Genomic DNA, 9151 nt, shown 5'->3' on the forward strand with positions numbered 1-9151 from the left:
TGATTTCAACTCATGTTCGGCTGAATTCAGTTCAGTGAGATCTATCATCCCGAAGAGTTAAAACGTTATGAAGTTCAACATCATTCTGTGTCTCACTTTCCTCATACTGATGGTTCTCCACTGTCAAGTTGAGGGCACACCACCGGAGCGTAAGAAGCGAAAAGAATTGATGAAGGTGCTCGTCAAACGTGCTCGTAAGTGTTAACCATTGTCGTTTATTCAGTTTACTTAAAATCAAACTGAATTAACTAAAATTTTGTGTCGTTCTAGCTGTGCCAGACCATCCGGAGCAGGGTACCAACAACATAGGTTGTTTCTGGATGGGTTGCTCTAAAAAGTGATACTTCAGAGACAAGGCAGCGAATTCGGGACAGCTTTACACTTTGACAACTCTATTGGGATGACCCATCTAGGTTGCAACAATCATGCACTATCAAGATGGCTCTTTCACTAAAGTAAAACGTTGAATAAATTACAACACAAATAGTTTCTTTAATCTTTTAGAAGTAAGATGGTACAGAAGATGTTTTACAAACAAAACGGATGTCTGCCGAACAATATATGTATACAATATAACCAGTTTTGTATTTTTCATTTTTTTTAATTTTATATCAGTCATTCCATAAAAAAATTGGGTGGTGCTGCAGTCTTGAGGAAGAAGACTAGAAACAGAGGCGAACCGTCGGGTACTATACCGATACTTTCTGGATTCGTTCATTGATTTCAACCTCGATTTATTTAGGAATTTCTACCGGGGTTCCTCCCGGGATACTTTAATGATTTATTTCCAGGATTGCATCAGAACTTACACCAGGAATCTCTATGGGTTTTTCCCGAGAATTGTTTGAGGATTTTTTTCCGTGCTGCCTCCATGGATCCCTTCATCGATTCATCCCGAGATTTTTTCATTGTTTTCACTTGTTTTTCTTTTAGAGATTCCTTCCTAAATTCATTCAAATTTTGTACTTTCCCTCCAAAATAAATAATAATCATTTTCAAGTAAAAGATGATCCCCTCTAAGATAATTTCGATTTTTTTCAGTGCCCTCGAAAACAGAAGAAAAGTTACAAAAATTTGGGATTTGTTTTCCATCCTTCTGGATATAAGAATTTGTCCTTAACCCAAAAATTCCTTCATATATTCCTCCAACTAAATAAAATACTCCTGGGATTTTGAATTCTTCCGGGATTTCTCATGAAATTCCTTAAAGGATTTCTTCGAAACATTTCGTACATGAATTTCCCCTGGAATTCCTTAAAAGATTCTTACAAAACATCTTTTTGTGGTTCGTTCGTAAACTTTTTTCGCCAGAAATCTTTCGGAGATAGTTTCAGGAATTCATCTAGGGATTCTATTAGAAGTTCCCGCAGAAAAGCCTCCAGGAATTTCTTCAGCGATTCGTCCAAAAATCATGTGGATATTCCTCCAGAGATTTAATATTATGCATTTTTAGTAATCTCAGCAGAAATTTCTCCAGAGATACCTGCAGAAACTGATGCATAGATTCCTCCATAAGTTTCGCCTTGAATTCCCCCAGAAATTCGTCAAGATTTTTTTAACGAAACTTTTGAGGAATTTATTCAAAAATTTAATACAAAAAATTTTACAAAGGTTTGTCCAGGAATCTTTCTAGATTTTTTTCTAGGTGTTTCTGAAAATATTCCAAAAGAGATTTCTTCGAAAATACGCCCACTCCATGAGTATTCTCATAAAAATCTGCAGCAAATGTATTAGAGATTAGGATATTTTATAATAATTCAGTGAATTCTTCAATGAATTCCACGAAAAGTTCCCTTAGGAGTTTCTTCAGGTATTTATCCTGGAATTTATACATTCGTTCCTACAGGAATTCTTCCAAAAACGCCTCCAGAGATTTCTTATACAATTCAATTAGAAACTTCTTCAGAAACTGCTTCAGGGATTCTTTCAAATATTTATTCACGGATTCCTACTAAAGTTTTTTCAGGAATTCTTGTAAAAATAACTTCAGAGACTATTTTTGTTTTTAAGGATTTGGGAATTACAGCAGGAAATACCTGCAATAGTTCTTCCATGAATTTGTTTATAGATTCTTCTTAGAATTCCTTCAAACATCGATCAGCGATTCTAACAAGCGTTCATTTTGAAATTTCTCCTGTGATTCTGTCACAAATATCTCTTACGATTTTTTCTTAGATTACTCTGAAGAGTTCTAGTAGAAATTGCACTAAAATTTCTGAAGGTTTTCTTGAAATAACCCCTCAGTATTTTTTTAAGAAAACCCTGGAAAAACTCCTAGATATACCTCTGGAGATTCCTAGAGGGTCTTCTTGAAAATTTTCTGAACGATGCTTTGAGATGCCTTTGGAAGAATTCCTTAAAGATCGCCATGAAAAACTTGTAGAAAAATTAGGAAGCAATTTCACATTTTTTATAAAATTTGGGAAGGAATTTACGGCGAATTTTTAGAAAAAAAAAATCCTAACGAGGTTTTAAAAAGACATCCTTAAGGTAAATCCAAAGGAAACCAAAGAGGAATTCCAGAAGGATTCTAAAAAAGCATTCAGTAGGATTTCCTGTAGAAATTAAAGACAAATGTAATGGAAGAATTCTTCGAATAAACCCTAAATGGATCTCTGGAGGATTTGCTGATGAAATCCTTGGAAAAACTCCTGCGGATACTTCTGGAGAAATTATTAGAAGAAATTACTATTACAATTTTTGGACGGATTTGTAGACAAAAACTCCAAAAGCAATGTCTGAAGTGATGCCCAAAAGCATTTTGGAAGGAGATCCCGAAGAAATTATTGGAAATCACTGAAGAAATTTTTGAAGGAATAGAGTTCTTTGTAAGATTCGCTGAATATATACCTGAAAGAAGTGGGAACCTTCAGCAGGTATTCCTATAACAATTTGTTGAAAGAAAATCTGAAAATATGCCAAACAATAAATCCTTGAGTAATTTCTGGAAGAAGTTCCTGAGAGAATCTCAGGATACTCAGATATTCTTGAAGAATTAGAAGAAAGGTCTGAGTTAATCTTAAAAGGTATTTCTGGGAGATATACTGAAGTTATCTCTGGTAAATTATAATAAGGACTATTTGTGGATATCTCTAAAAAAATTCCAACAAGAGATTCTAAAAAAAAATCTTAAAAAAAAGTTCTGATTTTCCTAAGAAATGTTCTACAATAATTTCAGAAGAATTTTTTTTATCTCCTGTGGAAATCGCTGGATGAAATGCTGCATGAAAATGTGAAAAAAACGTCTGTTGGAATAGCATTATTTTAAGCAGTCTCTGGAACAATGCTTGAAATAATTCGTGATCTGTTTCCAAGAAGAATCTTTTGAGAAATTCCTTGTGAAAATCATAAAGGAAATCTAAGAAAAATTACTGGAGGAACTTCTGAATGTAACCCTGGTGGAATTACTGGGGAAATTTTCAAAGAAATGCATGGACTGGAATATATTCCAGGGGGATACCTTGAGGTATCATTGGAAAAATACTTGTTGAAATTATTCTGCATTACATGGCAGCACCAATTTCGGCATAGGTGCAAGGATCAAGAAGGCAAGACCTGCTTTTGCGAGTTCAGTGGTCAGTGGTGAACACTCAACGGCTTATCAATAGATGTCTGCGGTATATAATTCGTACATGGTGGCCTCACAATTGGATCTCCAACGTGGAGCTCTATCGTAGATGTCATCAAAAGCTGATAGCGACAGAAGTTCGGGCGCGGAAATGGAGGTGTGTCGGCCACACTCTACGCAGGGCCAAGAACAAAATCTGCAAGCAAGCATTAGATTGAAACCCAGCAGGACATCGCAGCAGAGGAAGGCCCAGAGACTCATGGCGTCGTAGCCTCAACAACGAAATATAAGAAGTTGACACAGGTGGCCACAGCCCGGGCAGAAAAGAATAACAAAACAATTGCAAGTTTTACCATTCAAAAAGAATTACTGAATGGTAAAATTTGCCATTGGTTTGTTTGAAATAAGTGACAAAAGGGCAAAAATAATAACTGACATTGTTCTATGAAATAACTAAAGAATGTCACATTTTGACATTACAATGGCAAACCAAGAACAAAAAATTTAAGGTTGAGAATTGCAAAATATACCATTATTGAGTTATTGAAAACAGAACAATATCAAAATTAGTTATTCGCCTGTCACAAAAAATAAATATCAAAAGTAACCATTAGAATAACCAAAATTCAAACTTTGTCTTTATGTTGTTCTTAATAAGTGCCAAAACTGCGATGATTCATCAAAGTCGTAAGAGGTCAACAATATCTCACCAATTGCAAAATTTGTTATGATAGCAAAATAAAACATTCAGTAGTTATTCTCCCAAATTTGATAAATGACAAGTGAATGGCATATTTTGATATGATATCATATTATGCTATTGACATGTTGTTTCAAGCTCTTCATGAAGAACTCATGAATGACAAAATAAGTTATGACAATACAATTTGTTATTATTTTGTTTTTGGTTTGCCATTCACCTCTACCCGGGAGGTGGCCACAGGTCAAGGCGATGTCGGGCAATCGTCCAGGGTATCTTAGAGTTGTAGTATAAATATAATATACTAGCTGTCCCGGCAAACTCTGTCTTGCCAATCTGGTGGTGGTTTGACAGCTTTTGGGCTCATTAAAGCACCGCATTCTAGATTGGTTTGATTTCGATCGTCCTGATTTTTTTCAGAGTTCATAAAAAATCACTACTTTTTTAATTTTCTTACTTTTTTAGTTGATTTTCGCAACTTTTTCTACGTATAAACACAGTTACCATGAATACGAATCGAGCCATGCAAGAGTTATGCTGATCGGTTCATCCGCTCGTGAGTTTTTTTGCCTCAAAGGGACTTCAAACTCATTTTTATATATATAGATAGATGTTACGATTTTTTATTTTTCGTTTTATTTATACATTGTATGATTCTGCTTCGACGAAAAGTTTGTTCGACATTCATAAGGACTAACGACCACTAGGCGGACATAGGAAGGTTTGTTCCACCCAAAAACATCCCCCTTCGGCCCTGGGTTCAGCTGAACGCACAAAAAATGCTGCACCATGGCTCTGCAATGCTGCTAGCAAAACGATGAAAACGGTTAGGAAAATATTACACTTCATTTTTTCTGCTTCGCTGATACGATACTAGCTGCTGCTGATATTGGTAACCAACTGTGCTAGACTCAGTTTTGTCAGCGAGTTTGAACTGTGTGCCTGGTTCCGAGTTCAATTTCAAACTTTGTTTACGAAATGGTGATTTGAAACCGTGAGGTTGTGATGAACTCAGTCACAACTCTTTCAGCCTGTAACGAATCACTTGATTAGGGTTTTGACTTACTTGACTCGTCCAAACAAACGCGACTATCACCGGTGAGAACGATTTTCAGGCAAGTAAACAATGAAGCCATGCAGCGTATTTCCAATAGCAGAAATTGAAATATTTATCCATACATCTCCATGCAACTTCAAAACATAAATGCAATTGGACTTATTTTATATCTATATAGTTATTACGCTTGGTTGGCTAAAAGCTATAAAATTACTTGAACACCCAATATTTATAATAATTTGAAAAGACAACCAATAGAAATTAAAATTCTACTGTAGTCTATGTGGATGTTTAACCCTAAAAGGGATACCTGGGGTCCATTGGACCCCAGGCGCCTTTCAGAGCTCGTCTTTGATGGAACACACTCAGCGAGGTGACGAAGGCCATGAAGGTATCCCTTTTAGGGTTAATATATCAAACTTAAGAACGCCCCCACCCCTTCTCATGCAGCCTCCAAAGCTGCAACATTGTTATTATAACCACAGTTAGGAATCAAACTGAACATTTATTTACTAATTCAACTCAAACATAAATAGCATATTGATCGATACCATTACCCGACCTCAAACCGATTCGTCATTATGATATCTGTTGCATTTCGGCGGTGCCTACTTTCACTGAGATCGGGAGTTTCAGCAGGAAGTCAAGCGCACCACCGCTGTTTGATGAGGACACCGCCGCTGTGGAAGAATTAAATACGAATAAGTTAACTGATAGTCGATTCCATAAGCGCCTGGAAACTTAGGTGTGATTGAGCTTTATACTTACGCCATGCTGATTGGATTCGTGCCTGTGGTTCTGGTAAGGGTGCAGCCTGAAATTGGAGGAAAATCATTAACAACCGAAATTCTATACTAAGTATTTAGGTGACAAAAGGACGATCGTTACATCGGCAACAGGAACAGAGTGTGCACGGTGGAGAATTGCCAACAAGACAAAACTCATAGTGAGGAAAAGACTGAATTTCATGTTGACTACTGGATTACGAACAACTTACTGAAAAAGGCTGCATTGAAAGCTGATGAATTTATTTCATCCTATTGATTTCGTTTCCGGAAATTATGATCCGTTTCAAAGCTGGTTGAAATCGGAGACTGTGACTGTGCAAAATCAATGTTCTATAACAAGCCATAGCAGAAATTATTTCCTGGGTTAGGTCGTTACTTTATGATTGACAAATACCTACTGAGCAGAGATGGAAACACTCTCATCGTGAATCAACTCGCGAGTGTAAAAGCAACAAACGGTTTACTCACGGTGCCGAGAGTAAGCCGCGTGAGAGTTTATTCGCACCCGCTTGCTTCATGAGTATGAAGCAAAACAAAAACAAAAACACTCATGAATTTTTATTCGCGAAGAACAAGTGGAGATGCGGGAATTGCATTTTAGTGCGATTTTAATAGCAAAACAAGTAATTATTCATCAGTTAATAGTGTTTTGTGCTTTATTGTTCATGAAAAGTTAATCTGTCGGCCGTGTAAATTCGGTTTTTCACATAATTGAAAAATGTTCGGAGCTGCTTCGCGAATCAATCACGAGTGCGACCAGCTTCGTTAGCTCGCGAGTGAAGGAAGTGCGAATATATTCTGGCTTCTGTTGTTCACGAGTAGGATAGCTTTGCGTTTGTGTCTACTCAGCTGCATTCCTCACTGTTTTCCATCACTGCTACTGAGCAAATTTTACATCTACAGTAGAAACGCTATGTCAGTAGATAGGGCCCATATGGCTACAGCAGTAAGGAAGTGGTTGTTCAGCATGACCATGTTACGAGTGACGAGTTCGATTTCCCGTCGATTCAGGATCTTTTTTCGTAAAGTAAATTTCCTTGACTTCCTTGGACATACTAGAGTATCTTCGATGATATACACATACAAAATGATCATTGGCAGAAGTTGTTCTTTAGTTAATAACTGTAGAAATGCTCATAAAATACTAGCTGAGAAGCAGACTTTGTCATAATCGGCACGAAGAAGAAGAAGAACTGCAGTAGAAACGTTATGCGAAGATATTATCAGTATTTTAACTGCTTTGGAATAAGAAACCAGTTAGTACAGTAAATTTGTAAATGTAAAATGCAATTTGGGTAGATTCTATTTTCGTAAATTTTATGTTGGTACCACTTTTGCATTAGGGTCAATTTTGACACAAACCGTACACTAAGTCAGCGAGCTGTTCCCAACGTGACGCAATAGGAAGGTTATGGTAACGTTACCTAAATGGATGCTCATGGTGTTCAGACGGGTTTTGGATCTTTTCCAAATTTGGACCACTGATACACAACTAGTTGATTAACTTACAGTAAACATTGGAGAATATTTGCCGCACATTTCAAAAAGTTACAGCTAGTTGAACATTTTTTGAAAAGTAAAAATGTTACCTGTCCCAGTTTTTTGAGTACATACATACATACATACATACATACATTTATTTGTTCAACATCACATTTTAGCCGGGGCCCGTGGCGTAGTTGGTCACACGTTCGCTTCATATGCGGATGGTCATGGGTTTGATTCCCAGTCCCGGAACTTGCAATTTTTCGTCAGTTGCTTTTCCCCCGAGAGCAACTGACACTGACCCTCTTCTGAGCCCCATGGCTCCACGGACCCGGATACCTGGACATCGGCGAACTGCTACTCATAATGGACCCCCAATCGGACTGGAAAGGAACAACGGCCATCCATCATCATCCTTGTGCTCATCATTCTACTAGGTATAAAGTAGAAAAAGTGGAAGCAGTAGAAAGGCAACCAGTTCGATAAAGTAGAATAGAATCTAGGCACTGTACAAAATGTAAGTGCAGCTGTCAATTGAAATTGCTCACGTAGTGCCCCAGTGGACAATAGAGCTGTAAATTAGGTTAAGTGATTAAGAATTAAGAATAAAAAAACATCACATTTAAGCGAAGACGGCTAATAACAAGACAAACATCTACCCTCTTGCTCCATATACTCTGGGAGCTTCAAGCACACTAGCGCCGCGAACGATTCCAGGGAACAACATTATGAATAAGTGTTCGTGAGATGCTACTGCTGCCGTGTACGTATTTGCATGTACCCGCACACCATCATGTTTTAATGTTCCCGTGAATCGTTGAGGGCGTTTCACTGTGGCTGCCACTCTCCATCCTCGGTCGCGCCCAATGCTCGTCATGTCACGCTCCACCTGGTCCGCCCATAGTGCTCTCTGCGCTCCATGCCTTCTTGTGCCAACCGGATCAGTTGCAAACACCAGCTTTGCAGGGTTGTTGTCCGGCATTCTTGCAACATGGCCTGCCCACCGTATCCTTCCGGCTTTGGCCACCTTCTCTATGCTGGGTTCGCCGTAAAGTGCTGCGATTGGTTCATCCTTCTCCGCCACACACCGTTCTCCTGCACACCGCCGAAGATCGTCCTTAGACGCGTCGCTTGAAAACTCCGAGTGCTTGCAGGTCCTCCTCGAGCATGGTCCATGTCTCGTGTCCCTAGAGGACCACCGGTCTTATGAGCGTTTTGTACATGGTGCATTTGGTGCGTGGGTGAATCTTTTTCGACCGCAGTTTCTTCTGGAGTCGGGCCGACTTCCGCTGATGATGCGCCTTCGAATTTCACGGCTCACGTTGTAAGGATCCGAGGTTGACGAAATCCTCCACCACCTCGAAAGTATCCCCGTCTATCGTAACATTTCTACCCAGACGGATCCGGTCTTGTTCGGTTCCGCCTATCAGCATAGACTTTGTTTTTGAGGCATTCACCACTAGTCCGACCTTTGCTGCTTCGCGTTTCAGGCGGGTGTACAGCTCTGCCACCGTTCCAAATGTTCTGGCAATAATGTCCAAAGCACACAAATT

At 38.7% G+C, this 9151-nt stretch overlaps 1 long non-coding RNA gene across 1 annotated transcript; it reads left to right on the plus strand.

The window, feature by feature from the left end:
* Positions 1 to 18: 18 nt before the first annotated feature.
* LOC115265768 (uncharacterized) lies at positions 19 to 576 on the plus strand. The gene is made up of 2 exons (XR_003896900.2): positions 19 to 194; positions 271 to 576. It is a non-coding gene; the product is annotated as an uncharacterized LOC115265768 (long non-coding RNA).
* Positions 577 to 9151: the final 8575 nt, after the last annotated feature.

The sequence above is a fragment of the Aedes albopictus genome, chromosome 2 (assembly GCF_035046485.1).
Source record: "Aedes albopictus strain Foshan chromosome 2, AalbF5, whole genome shotgun sequence".
Lineage (NCBI taxonomy): Eukaryota > Metazoa > Arthropoda > Insecta > Diptera > Culicidae > Aedes > Aedes albopictus.